This window comes from Chlorocebus sabaeus, chromosome 18 (assembly GCF_047675955.1).
Source record: "Chlorocebus sabaeus isolate Y175 chromosome 18, mChlSab1.0.hap1, whole genome shotgun sequence".
Lineage (NCBI taxonomy): Eukaryota > Metazoa > Chordata > Mammalia > Primates > Cercopithecidae > Chlorocebus > Chlorocebus sabaeus.
Window position 1 is genome coordinate 12,696,009 of NC_132921.1, and position 15,657 is coordinate 12,711,665.

General features: G+C 34.9%; 1 long non-coding RNA gene across 3 annotated transcripts in view; it reads right to left on the reverse strand.

Annotated features, from left to right (window-relative positions):
* LOC103244131 (uncharacterized) overlaps positions 1-15,657 on the reverse strand; it is a 345,548-nt gene that overhangs the window by 187,883 nt on the left and 142,008 nt on the right. The window lies entirely within an intron of this gene.

Below are 15,657 nucleotides of genomic sequence, written 5' to 3' on the forward strand. Positions count from 1 at the left end.
AACATGTGGTTTCACTTTTCAGGGATGAATGTCATAAGAGTGCAATTGTTGTATTGTATGAAAAATACGTTTGGTTTTTTTAAGAAAAATCATATGATTTTCCAGGGTGGCTAAATCATTTTTCATCCCCACCACCAATGTGTGCACAATCCAGTTTCTCTGCATCATTACCAATATTTGGTTTTATCACTATTTCTTATTTAACCATTCTGATAGGTATGTTGTTTTAGAGAAGAAATCACCACTTAAGAATGACTTTGTGAAAGAAGAATCTGAATCAAGTAAGCTTCAGAGATCCGTGTATTAACTACAGCTGGGCTTGGTATGCTATATCAGCTTCCTTCCTTTATCAAGCCTTATGACGTTATTTAATTTCCAAAGTTCCTTTTGTGCAGGCTTGTCTATGTCTTTCTCTTGTTATCCTGACATTCTAGGCAGGACAGTGAGTGTGTGTGTGTGTGTGTGTGTGTGTGTACGTGCATATACGCATGCACATACATGCACGTGTGCACTTGTGTAGGCCGTAGATGACACACTCCTGATGGTACAGGAATGGTGACATTATGGATACATTCTGGCCTAAAATACAAAATCACCTTTACTTATTTATTTTTCTCACTTTAAAAAAAGTTTTTTGCCAAGTCTTATATGTCTATTTTTCTTGATGTTTATTAACATGTTTCTTCCCTTGCATCTTCGATCACTGACATAAGTTAGATTCTCGTTTTACTTACTGCACTATTGCTTCTTATTCTTCCTGTTTTGTTCAATGTTTTGATCAATTCATGAGTGCCTACTATACCTTGAATCATATCACATACACATCTATGAGCTTCCAATAATATTTTTTTCTGCAGAGTTAAGTAAAAGTAATTTCCATTTGGAATATTCTTTAATGTCACTATTTTGTCTTAAAATCCTCATACTGACTTTTTTCTCCACATTGTGCTCTCAGCTTGGATTACTTACTTCTATGGAAGCACTCCACTACTTTCCTATCTGAATGCTTTTACTTACCTGTTCCTTTCTGAATGACTTTACTCTATATCTTCCTATGAAATCCTGCCAGTTCTCAAAGTCCTTTGCTAACATTAATTTTATTTATAAATTCCAGTAACATCTTATCTATATATTTTTAAACCCTATACTATTATGTTTTTCACTTATCTTACAGCTCCAATGAGCTCCTTGAGAACAGAGGTAGATTACGCCCCATGTTGTGTCCCACCTGTATTAGTCTGCTCAGGCTGTCACAATAAAAACCACAGACTTGGGGGCGCAGACAATAGAAATTCATTTCTCATAGTTCTGGGATCAAGGAGGTCTGAGACCAAGGTGCTCACCAATTAGGTACTTTGTACAGCCTCTCTTCCTGGCCTGTGGACAGCAGCCTTCTTGCTGTGTCCTCATATAGTGGGGACAGACCAAACAACCTTCCTGCTGTGTCTTCCTGTAAGAGCAATACAGTCCCATCCTGATGGGCCCATCCTTATGACCTAATCTAAACCTAATTACCTCCCAAAGGCCTGAACCCCAGCTATTATCACACTGAGGATTAGGCTTCCATATATGAATTCAGTTCAGGGCTGGGGGCACAATTCAGTTCATACCACAATGTGTTATTGAACACAGTGCTTTATACATAACAGTTTCTCCATAAATACTTGTCAAACTGACTTGTAATAGAAACCCTTTCAAAAGACAAATGAGAGATAATGGTGGTAATAAAAATCATCCTGATTTCCAATTCCCTTCTATAGCAGCTACACACACACACACACACACACACACACACACACACAGAGAGAGACAGAGAGAGAGATACAGATATAAAAGGAACTGAGGAAACAATTCTTACAGCAAGGATTCTCGAGCAGAAATCAGCCCAGCATTACACTAAACAGGTAAAGAGAGTATACTGACATAACAATGTTTTAAAATCACATTTGAATTCACAATATTGTGTGAATTCACTTAATGATTTCTTTAGAAAGATTAACTACTTGGAAAGATTACTATAATCAAAAATATGCTTATAAGTGAAAAGAAGGATAAGCTAATCATTTTGAAAAACAATTTTTATTGAATCTATGTAGATAAGCTCAACTTTACTCTGGCAAAATGCAGTGCTGACTTAAGTAACTGTAAGTATAAATCATATCAATGTTTAGACTATTTAGTATCCAAAAGCTTTTTGCTGAATTTTATAGACTATTATTCTGCCTTTATCATGTTCACAGATCTATGCAATAAAATAACTTATAATTTTATACTAAAATTTTAAATGTATAAAATTATAATATTGTATGATAGTCTTTAAAGAGGGAAAGAAAAACACGACTCTCCCATGGGAAGCAAAAGAGGTTATTATACACATTGTCCTTATGACAGCCAGAGAGCTATCAGCTTTCCTTAAAACATAGGGATAAAGTTTAATAGTGAAACACTGAGAAACCTCAATAGCTTAAATACCTTACTCACCGCTCTGCAAAAGACCCTGTGCTTTTTACGATTATAGGCAGGAAAAGCTACCTAGTACTAACTATATTGAAATGCTGTGGCCAGGAGAAACAAGGGCATAGACACAGATTAAATGAGATTGCATTAAGTATGAATTGTACTGTGTTTAAACTGCAAGCTATATTGAAATGATATTTAGTGTCTGCTCTGCCCAAAAGATAAAACAAAGTAAGGATTGCTGCATCTGTGGCAAGATGTAGCTGAAGGAAATGATCACAGTTAAGAAGGTAGGACTATTTGAATGAAAAACATCTGATTGGGTTTCAGGCCATATCCTGGCCCCAAGGGATGGCTCCTGCTGTCAAATCAGAGTTGAATTGCTGGATGCTAATAGCCATAATCTAGGATTCTGAAATTATTCTACACATTTAGCTTTGGTTTCTGCCTTTCAGTGAAGTCTCTTGATTCCTAGAAGAGGGTAAATTACTATAATATCTCAGAAACTCAATGGTTATTCCATATTGATATGCTCTGACTCAGAGATGGTTGAGGTTCCAGACTTACAAAGCACCAATATATAAACAAGCATGGCAACTCATTCATGACCTTGCAGCATAAATTTGGCAGTGTGGTATGACAGTTAAAAACGTGTACTCTAGAGCCAGACTGCCTGGGTTCAAACTTTAGCTCAACAACTTACTAGCAGGTTACTTAAGGACTCTCTGTCTAAATTTGCAAGTTTATAAACAGTGGAAATAATAGCACCTACTTCATGCATTGTGCTATGAAGCCAATATTTATTGCCTATATTTTTCAAACTCCCTGTTGATTTTAATGTTTCAAACCAGCTCCTTTTTGAGACAGAGCTTCAGATTACCAGGAGATCCGGCCTATCACACTTACAGCCTGCTGATTAGAGAGGAGAAAAGACTTTCTTCCTGATCCTCTATTAGGTAAAATAATAGAGGAGAAGGCACTGTGAAATGAAAAACACAAAAGATGAATTCGGATCGCTAATTTCGGAGGTCAGGATTTTACAAAATTGAGTGTTTTCACTTTTAATAACTGTTTTCTTTTTGAAGTTAAATCCCAATCACCTACTGAGAGTGAGGTGATTTAGGAGACATAAGTGAATAGTAATAGCATAAATTAAGAATAGCTGCTCTGGGGAAAGAATAGCGATGTGACTAAGGTCATAGAACACATTTTCAATTCCATTGAGCACTGAGCTAGATCAGAGACAGTTACTTATAGCCAGACCCGTTTTTACTGCAATGTGAATATTTGCCAGTATGTTCACAAATTGTTCAAAAAAATAATAATTTCTAAAGCGAGATTTACTTTATTTCCTCCATTCCAAAGTGCTCTCCAGTATGAAAGTCACCATCATTTTAACAACTGCTTTTCATTCTTTCATCCAGTACATGTTTACTAAGTGCTGTATATATTGTAGAGAACAAAACAGACATCTCTGACCTCATAGCGCTTACGCTCTGTTAGTCAGCAGGTTGCCAATGAAGTAAATAAGTGATTTGATATTTTTCAGGTGATGATAATTTCAGTTGACAACTATAAAGCAGGAAGAACTGTAGAAAGTGTAGATGTTTTGTTTATCCATTGTAAATTGGTTGGTAAATGAAGTTTTATTGAAATGGTAATTTGAGAGGAAAGACCTGAAGAAAGTGAGGGAGCAGATGGCATGCAGATTATCTGTGAAACAAAGATCTACGCATCGGAGAGAAAAAAAGTATCTGAGCATGGTGGCGCATGCCTGTAACCCCAGCACTCTGGGAGGCCGAGGTGGGTGAATCACGAGGCTAGGAGCTCGAGACCAGCCTGGCCGAGATGGTGAAACCCTGTCTCTAGTAAAAATACAAAAATTAGACAGATATAGTGGTGTACACCTGTAATCCCAGCTACTCAGGAGGCTGAGGTAGGAGAATTGCTTGCACCCAGGAGGCAGAGGTTGCAGTGAGCCAATATCATACCACTGCACTCCAGCCTGGTGACACAGCAAGATTCCATCTCAAAAAACAACAAAAAGAGAGAGAGAGAGAGAGAGACGCCTCATGTAGTTCGAATGCAGTGAGCAAGGGGGTGAATAGTAGCAAATGACTCGGGAATTTACGAAGGTTCAGGAATGCTGAACTTTTTGAGCCATCCCAGAGAGTTCACTTTTACTTTTGATGAGATGAACAACCGTGGGAGGGTTGTGAGCAGAGGAGTGACAGGGTCTGGTATGTTTTAAAAAATATCACTCTAGCTTATGTATTGAGAATGGACAATAGGAAAGTAAAAGGGAGACAGGGATAGTAGCTATTAAACAAGAGGTCATTGTAGCTTTAGCACAGAATGGTGGCAGTGGAGGAAAAGTTGCAAGATTTTTCTTTTGATAATAAAGACAAGAGAATGAAAATACCTTTGGCTTTAGACTAAGTATCTGGTCTTAAAGAGGGGACAGAGGATTGGAAGATTAATTCAATTTTTAAAAAATGTTTGGCATATCTCTTATGCCATCCAAGTAGTGATGTTGAGAATATTTGAGCTTGGAGTTCAAGAGAGAGGGCCCAGGCACTAAAAATTTAGCAGTCATTGGCATAAACATTAAAGCCATGAGATTGGATGAAATAATATACAGAGTAAGCGTATATGGGAAATAAGGGGTAGGCTTGGGAATTCCGATGTTTAGTGAACATAGCTAAGGGAGGAAAAAGCAAAGACTCAGATAAATGTATATATAGGAAAAAAAAAAACTAAACTATGGTATTTGGAAATGCATATTAAGGAAGAATTTTTGAGAGGACAGAATTTCATGGTTTTAAATACTACTTACAAGTCAAATAAGATAAGGACTGGGAACTGGGAACGAATCATTTGACTTAGCAAGGGGGAAGTCATTGCGGGTCTTGTCAAGATGAGTTTTAATGAAATGGTAGGGGCAAAAACTGATTAAAGCAATCATTTTCTCCTTATTGGTCTAATAATCTAAAGAGAAAGTGATAGAGAAATTGGAAACAGTGAGTCTAATCCACTTTTAATTTTTTTTTTCTAATTGACTGGTAAAATCATACCTATTTATCTTGTACAAAGTAATGTTTTCAAGTATATATCTTATGGAAAGATTAAGTCCAGCTAATAAACAAATGCATTACCTCACAGAGTTATGAGTTTTTAGACTCCATCTCTCATTATATACAAAAATCAATTCAAAATGAATTTAAAACTTCAATTTATATCTCATGACCATGAAACTACTAGATTTTTCAGAAAGGAAAAAGCTTCATGACATTGGTCTGTGCAATAATTCTTTTATATGACCTCAAAAGCACTGGCAACAAAAGCAAAGACAGACAAATGGGATTAAATCAAACTAAAAAGCTTCTGCACATCAAAGGAAACAACAAAGTGAAGAGACAGCATACAGAAAGGGAGGAAATATTTTAAAACTGTAACCCACTTATTTTAAGGAAGTTCTGTAGTGAGTGGTAGCAGAGAAGCAGAGGAGTTTCTGAAAGGAGATGAGGGACCAAGAGAGTTATTATTATTATTATTTTGAGAAAAGAGTCTTGTTCTGTTGCCCAGGCTGGAGTGCACTGGCATGACCATGGTTCACTGCAACAGTTAACAGTGGCAACTTTGCAGAACATACACACCACCTATAACAAGAATTGCCTGTACATATAAACATACACACATACATTAAATAAATAATCTGTGCTTCTATTTTTTTATAAAACTAAATGATGTCATTTCCAGACTATTAGCATACTGATGCGCATGCATTTGCATGCCCCAAATGTCTTTTTTCTTTTCTTTTTATACCTACCTTTGAGCTAAATGAGTGTTTTAGATATATTATCTTTAAAAACAAAGCAGTTGATTTGAATTGGATGATGGGTTAAGAGGTACAAAATACATGATTCCAATCATAGTTCAGGATTTCAAAGGCAAATGTAATTAGCGGAATTAATTTGGGGCTCTAATCATTATGCAAGTGGCCCACATGTAGATTTTTTAGAATGTTGTAAAACACAGGCCAGACGCAGTGGCTCACACCTGTCATCCCAGCAGTTTGAGAGGCCAAGGTGGGGAGGAGTGCTTGAGGTCAGGAGTTCAAGACCAGCCTGGGTAACATGGAGAGACCCTGTTTCTACCAAAAATTAAACAGTTAACCAGGTATGGTGGCATGCACCTGTGGTCCCAGCTATTTGGGAGACTGACGTGGGATGGCTTGAGCCCAGCCGGTTGAGCATTCAATGAGCAGTGACTGCACCACTGACCTCCAGATAAAAGAAAGGGAAAAGGAGGGGAGAGGAGGCAAAAAGAGGGGAGCGGGAGGAGAAAGAAATAGGGAAGGGAAGGGAAGGGGAGGAGGGGAGGAGGAAGGAAAGAAGGAAAGAAAGGAAGAAAGAAAAAGGAAGAAAAGAAGAAAGAAAAGAAAGACAACACTATGTGTGTCACTTACATTGGCAATGATATCTAGTTGACAATTAATATATCGAAAACATTTGTGTGTCACAAAATTTTTCCTCTGAAATGGATTCTATTAGTTGAAAATAGATGCTATTCCTATGAAATATAATTAGTAGCAGGAATTAATATATTTTGTAAAAGCTTATATATATAATGTCTATCAACTAAATTATAATGTTCCCTTTTTATGTTCGTTTTTTAAAATAAAACAAGATAAATATTGAATAATTTGTCAATTGTAAATTTCTTCAATTAAATTAGTAAACACTATCATACAACTTATCCAAAAAAATTAGAAGACTCATTCATTCCATCATCTTTCTAATACATTTTCCATGGAAACAATACTCATCAGCATTTGATACTGTATGTTTAGATTTTTAATTATCATTTAACTAAAGACTCTGACATTACTTCTTTTACATTTTTAGAGAGTTTTCAATATAATTTTCCTTCTGGAGATCAGAATCATGCTGGTGTCACAGTAAAGCTGATGGCCTTTCGTTTAGTGGACTGTTACCTTTCTCTCAACTTCAGCTATTTGCTGCTTTCTCAGTATAGCAGTTTACTGCCTCTTCAGAGGGACTCTGCCTGTCAAACCAAACCTTTTTGTAAAGTTCACAAATTGATATAGTCCACAGAAGTAACACTTTGTTTCTCAGCAAGGGAATTTTCTAGGTAACTCGAAGGCGTCCATTTGGCGTCCACTTTACAAATTTTTTTCCACAGTAAATAAGCATTAGTGAAGTTAATACTTTGAAATGGCACCATGGATTAATATATAATAAACCTCCAAAAGCATGGTGTACTTCTAATAAGATTTCTTATCTGTTTATGTGGATACTTCACAGCACAAAATGAAAAAAAAAAAAGAAAAAGAAATTACTGAGGATAAATTTTGCTAGCTATTAGCGTATTCTGGAAGATATAGTTTTTAATGTTTTTAAGTTGATACATCCATTGATACAGCCTAAACTATACAGCCATCTTTAGATAATATGGTCAAGTATACAGAACAGTGCATGCTTTTGATCCAGGCAGAATTGGTAAACAGCTTTCAATACGATTTTTAAAAATACTCCTCAGCTTCTGGGTGGTTTCCTATTAACTACAGACAAGTCTAAACTCCGTAGCATGACCTACAAGGTTATTCATGAAAGTGATTCCAATATGCCTCTTTCTTCCAGTAATCCTTCATAAACCAGCCACACACTCACATTAATTACCGGGATGGTCAAGTGATTTACACCAAAGCAGGAAGATTTTTGAAAGCAAGGCAAATATAAATAAAGTTGAAATAACAGGCATGGATTTGAACTGTTTGAGAAAACTGTGACATTTGCTCACTTTAATCATATATGACTATTCTGCTCTTCTGTGGCCATAGGCACACTTCTTGGTGCTAGCATATATGAATGGACATGCAGTGTCAGTACCCTTAATCAAAAGACTGACATGTCAATCAACATTTAGAAACTAGATTAAAAAGTGCTAGAATCTGTAAAATCTAGAAGGCAGAGAAGAAGAACACGTATGTCCAACTGGATAATAAACAACATAAAAGCCCTCAGTACAGGACCTCACTCATATCAAATATCCTATAGTTATTGAAATTTATTGGTAACAGGACTTGTGTCTTCTAGTCCTGACTCTGCCTCATATTAGCTGGATGACCTTCACTAAGTCATTAAAACTTTTTAAAGATACAAGTATATATAAAGTGGTCTTTCTATGTTGATGCAAAAGAAAGCAGGAGCTTATTTAACATTGTATATTTCACATGTTAGTTACAAAATTCTATGTGTATATCCATAGCTAGCTACCTATAGCTGCATAACATTTCCAGGTATTTTAATTATGGATAAAATTGTATATTTCTAAGGATAGTAAATGCAAAGCCTGTTTTTTTTTTTTCTAGAGTATTTTTTGTTCATTTAAAATAAATGTCAGATGAACTTAGAATGCCAAGTATAATTATGGGTCAATATTTCATTTATTTGACTTAGTTTTTCTCTAGCTTTTCTATTTGTTTTTTCCATGCTATGGATATCTTATGGCATTTAAGATGAGATATTTACAGCAAGGAATGTTTCCCTTCCTCTCTTGATATTTCTTCCTCTAGGAGAGTTGTTTACTAAGCCTGTCTAAACTCAGCCTGTATCATGTCTCAGCCTTTATTCCTCCCATTGATGTGACATTTGTTACCTGGTTAGTTAATCAAAGTCCTCCTTTGTGAGTGGGTGGCGTTAATTTCCACCCTCCTTCGTGAGTAGGTGGAGTGGTGGAGTTATAGTATTGAACATTCCAGGAGGATTAATTTGTTTTTTCAGCTAGTTTTACAAAGATCAAGATGTAATTGGGTGAGACATAATTGCTTTGTAACCTTTTCTTTAAGTGGTTTGTCTTAACATGACTTCTCTTGTGGATAGGAGAGACCGAGGTCATTCTGTCCAAACTACTCAGGGTGGATATTATGCTCATATGGCCTTAAAATTGTTATGCTTGGATGCTACCATTTTGAATATTCTAAGACTTTGCCACAGGATTGTTAAATATTTTGAATATCTACTCTGCCTCAAGTAACATTTTTTATCTTAGTCTTTACAAGTTATGAGTCATAATTTTCATTTTCTATCTATTGATAATTTTTGTTGTTGTTGTTGTCATTCCTTACTTAATAATGAGTTCATTTACTCAGGCAGGGAAATGAAGAACTCTTTATTGACTCCACTGGAAACCCCAGGGCTGTCATGTCACACTAATCCAGGGATTACCACTATACCATCTTTTATGATAAATGTACTCCCTGGAGCACAAGTATGCAAAATCCCAATAAATACGTCAAATGAAAAATTACCTGTCTCTTTTAGTACAAATGAGTATATTGAATTGCTCTTTAAAGATTTAAAAATGATTTTATAAATCCATAATTAATTCTGAACATTTGTGTCAATTCCTTTTGTCCTTTATCTTCAGAGAAATTAAGTTAAACAGAAATAAGCAACTGGAATTGCTAAACCATACATACACATTATCTCTTCAAACCACAATTATTCACTTCAAGGCAGCATGTATTAAAGACACTGGAATATGATAAATCAGGCCTATTGTTCTACTCCCTGAGTATTGCGGGATCTTGAGTTGCTGGCATTTATGAAATGAAAGGGAAGAGTTGTATCTGAATCTTAGCTTGAATTTGCCCTGTACCGCAAACACCATCCTCTCTGACAAAAAGCGAACGATCTTCACGAATGACCTTATCTTAATCCCCCTCCTCCTAGTTGTTTTTAACTAGCTTTGTCTTCAAACCTGCCTTTGACACCTGTTTTAATTCAGTATAATCTTTCCAAAAATATCGAGAATTGTGAAGATAAGAAATCATACAGTATGAATTTTTCCCACGTTCTACACACTACAGAGAGTACTCTTATTATAGAGAGTATGCACGCATACACACATACACACACACACATAAAAGGACAGTGAACACAGTCTCTGTCCTCAAGAAATCCATTGTCTACTTGTGTATTAGTCCATTTTCACACTGCTGATAAAGACATACATGAGATTGGATAATTTACAAAGAAAAAGAGGCTTAGTGGAACACAGTTCCATGTGGCTGGGGAAGCCTCACAATCATGATAGAAGGCAAAAGGCACGACTTACATGATAGCAGGCAAGACAGAATGAGAGCCAAGTGAAAGGGGAAACCCTATATAAAACCATCAGACCCCGTGAGACTTACTCACCACCAAGAGAACTGTATGGGGGAAACCTCCTCCATGATTCGATTATCTTCCACTGGGTCCCTCCCACAACACATGGGTATCATGGGAGCTACAATTCAAGATAAGATTTGGGTGGGGACACAGCCAAACCATGTCATGCCTGAACACACAAGCACATCACAGTTAGCAGAGAAAGAATTGAGAATTAGCTCACTCTAGGGAATATCATCTACTTCTGCTTTGCTAATTGTGTATGTCAACTTTGTAGACTCGTATGACCAGAGTAAGATGGCAGGCATGTACACCTAAGTGAAGGTTTAAAAAGTAATTGATCAATAAAGTGATTTAATAAACTGTGTGTGAAATTTAGGAAGACATCTATGCGCATGTTTATGTGAGTATGTATTCATTTTTCTGTGCCCAATCAGCCAAGTAATTCTTACCAGACTATTTCTCACGTTCCTATTTCATTGATACCAATTAATTAATTAATTTCAAAAGGAAAATAAAACAAAATCGACAAATAAGAAGCCTCAAAGATTCCATAGAGAAAAAACAGGGCAACCTCCATAATTCCTTTCATTCATTATACAAAGGATTGCAACTATACTCCAGCAAATATATTTCCAGAAAACTCCCAGGCAATACCTGTATAATAAATTGCTCCTTAAGGATTTAAGAATAATTTTATACGTCCATAACTAATTCCGAACATTTATGTTAACTCTTTTTGTCCATGTTTTTATCTTAAGAAAAATTAATTTAAATTAAATTAAATGGAAATGAGCAACTGAAAGAGCTAAAACACAAACTCACGTAGCCAATGTCAGTTGTCTATGGGAAAGCTGGAGCAGTAAGTCTTGGTAGGAGGGGCAGGTTTGTTATAATCAAATTGGCTCAATGTTTCTGTAGCCAGAGCCTTTGTAGGAGGACCAATGACAGGGTTACTATCTCTATGAGTATGTCCAACTCAAGATAAAAATCTTTACTGAAGAGGCAACCAAGGCCCGAAAGTGAAGTATAGTTTAAAAGAAAAAGAGTTAATTTTGCTTTATAGTTTTCCAGTTCAAGACAAAAGGTGAATTTCACACTTCTAGATATGTCTCTTATGAATGATCTTTCTTTCAATTCTTTCTCCCCCAGCCCCACTTCTTTCTTTTCCTACATTTCCTTACTTTGGGCCACCTAGTTTGCCTACTTTTTTTCTTATTTTCTTTCTTGATTTACTTACTCTGGGTCATGAAAATTACAAGTCCTTAGGCTATTCCTATTTTTGCAAATTTTCTATAACTTTGAAATTATTTCCAGACAAAAAGTTTTAAAAATTCATTCAAAAGGATCTAAAACAATGAATTTATATAAATCACATATAGCTATGTTTGTTGTCTCAAATTATTCATCACCCTAATTTGCATTTCTTTTATATATAAATGCATCTATGCATAAATATGTATGCATTTTATATGTGTGTATGTGTATGTATATATATTCTGTTTATATTTATTTTTTGGGAGTTAAAACAATTTTATATATCAAACTGTTTTTTTTACTTGGCAATATTTCTTGCAGAGGTCAATTGCTTCAGTTAAGATTTTAATCAGTATTGCTCTAATAGAAATATTTTTGCTCTAAATTTCCTTCTTGCCTGGAAGATGTCAGCTATCAATGCCGACGTTTTTGGAAGTAGGTTAATTTCTGAAAGTTATGCTTTACTCATGTTTACAGAATATAGTTTTTATAAAATAGTATCATTTTGTACATCTTTGGTCTCTCTCAGGCTTAGTACTTTAATAATTTATGTTGTCGATAATATATTTTTTATTATTTATTTCACTTTCAATGTAAAGTTAAGCCAACAAAACTTTTTGAGATGTAAAATCAGCCATTCCTAGTAATTTCAACTTAAATGACTCCTTACATTCAATCACATACTTTTTGGTTTACAACTAAAAATAGATTCTGGTCTAATAATCCATTTTCTTTCTGAAATTCTTTATTTTAAGAACATGTAATCTCAGTTGTAACTGTTATAAAAGCCTAAGTTAGTATTGATGCTTTGTTGGCAATCAAGTTAATTGTAAAAATGTCTTTTTTTGCAAGGATGTATAAAAGTGAATCACTTTATGGGGAGAAATTTTAAAAGATTAATAGCTTTATAAATACCTCCAAAATGTTAGAAATACTGTGAGGAGTGTTTTGTTTTGTTTTTAACAGTTTTGTTGGCAAATTAAAAAACAGAAGTGATGTTACAGTGCAAAAGGGAATTTTCAAATACGTTTCCACTGAGAATCAATAAAAGTACTTCTTTAAAATAAGCAAATTAATCCGTATCTATGAGCCCTGGGCTGTGCTACAAAAATGAACATAGATTAGAAAGTACAATCAGTTGTATAGGAAAGAAGCTCACAGTTTTATTCATTTATACTGGATTTTTAAAAAATAAGCACTTAAAAATTTCAGATTGACTGTATTTCATTTAGTTCCAGCAGCAATTGCATATTTGCATGTTTGCTTAAATGGAATTAATTGGTGGTTCAATCATCTTTTCTTATATAAATGAAAATTATAATGCCATTTGTTCTAAGAAGTTCATAAAAACTATTTAATAATTTTATTCACATATTAGTAAAATGAGTGATTACAGTTTCTCAGTTTTATATTCATTCATCCTTTTTAATTTGTAAGAAGGTGATTCCAAGTGGGAAATAAGTTTAAATGGTTATTTTAGTTAATTATAGATGAAGAATATTAAGCAAATTTATGTTGGTTTGTAGTCACAAGACCAAATTAAATTGAGTTTAAGTGCTCATTATTTATATAGATTTTCTAAAATTATATTAGAAAATCTAGTTTAAACTCTGATTTCATGGCAATAGATTATATAATGACCATATTAATTATTTATCAGTTCTTACTATATGGTTAATATTTTATACATTATATCCAATCCTGCCAAGAACTATAAAAGGAAGCCATGTTTTTCATCCCATATGTTCCCATCGTTCTCTGAATTCTATGCACCAACTAACATAAAGATGTTTATTCCTTCTTAAACCTCTAAACCCTTGCACTTGTATTCCTTCAGATTCTCAAACTCCCACTCCTGATTATCTTTATTCATGCTTTGAAGTCTCAGCCTTAATATATTTTGGGGGATAGAAACACTCCTTTTTCTCAATAAACCAAGTCATTTTCCCATTTATTATTTGTTTATCTGATTCTTTTAATCCTAATTCTATGTACATAGCGACTTTAACTAATGTACTTCAGAGTTCAGTATGGTGTCTGGTATATAATCACGGGTTAATAAGAATTTTTTGTGTTAATGATGGAATTACCATTTACACTGGGGAAAAAAAATAAATTTCAGGGAAAAACAAACAAACAAATAAAAACTAGGCATGAGAAATCCTACAGCCAGTACGCAGCAGAATAAAATTCCAAGCAAGCTTGCTTTCACTCTGAAGTCCTTGTTACCTTCAACAACAGTGGACCCCTTAACATGGATGTATGATTAGTTTATGAGCACAGAGGCATTCGCTGGTCTAATTTCTGGAAATAGGTAATTCGGAAGAATTGGATGCATACAAATTCTAATATCCAGGGCTAGAAATACATTGCTTATTGTTAATAAGGGAAAAGACTATAGATTACAAGAGTTGATTTGATATTGGAATAGATCCAAACCACTTAACAGAACTTTGGAATTTTTGAAATATATATTATGGTTTTCATCTAACTAAATTTCATTAATAATCAATATGGAATAAAGAATAAATTATATAATATGTGTTAAACATATTAAAATACTCTTGCTTATATTAAAAATATGCTATTGGCCTTATACCTTCTAAGTACTATGCTAACTAGATTATTGAGATTCCAAGGTGATTTCTGCATTTTGCATCTAGAAAAAGATAATAGGAAAATCTCAGATTCTTACATTATGCAATAGTAATTTCCTGACCAGATCACAGTAATAAAATATACATGAAAATATTTTTAAGTCTTATGTAACTTCTCTGTTTTCCTTTTTTTTTTTTTTTTTTAAGCAAATTTCAAGCAATTACAACATAAAGTCTGCATTTAGAGTCTTAAAATGGGCAGAAAAGTGTTGGCTGAAGAAAACTTTATAATCTTCCTCCACATATTAATAGATTTTAATGGACTGATGGCATTTTTGACTGATAAACTGTGTTTTTTCACATGAAAATTTAATACAATAGACTAATAAAATCAAACGGTTTTTAAGCTTTTTGGACTCTTTTCTTGGAAACTAGTGGATACCAGACTGTCAAGTGTTCTGTGCTTTGTTGTATATTAAAGCTCCAAATCTCAATGCCTATGAGTTCTGCAGCCTCCAGGAGCTTGTTTTCAATTACCATTTTATATTATTCTTATTATGTTGAAAGTGAATTAAGCAAATGCATCCATGAGTGACTGCATGAAAATCATAAATATTGCAAACCTCTTTGACTCTTCGGCTCTGTGGGTATCTCATTAAATTTAGAGTGGAAGGAATCTTGATGTTATATCATCAAAACAGGGTCCACTTGCCCAGGGCTGCCTTCTTTTATTGGACTGTTCCACACAATCTCTTCTTATAGGGACATGAAAGAAACTTCGTGTCACTTGTCATTTGACAGTTCACCAGAAATGCACTATTCAAAAACTTATTGCCAAAGTAGAATTTAACATTGCTCTCAAATCCCAGAACCCTGAGGAAGACTATCGCAGAAATTGTCATACTCAACATTATCTGTCCCATCTATTCACGTGTATATACCTACCATCCAAAGCATCTCTCATAATACAATTGAGAGGTGGCAACATGCTAGCAGCCCTCGCTCTGGGCGCCTCCTCGGCCTGGCCTCGGTGTCCACTCTGGCGGCGCTTGAGGAGCCCTTCAGCCCGCCATGGCACTGTGGGAGTCCTTCCCTGGGCTGGCCGAGGCCGGAGCCCGCACCCTCCGCTTGAGGGGAGGTGTGGAGGGAGA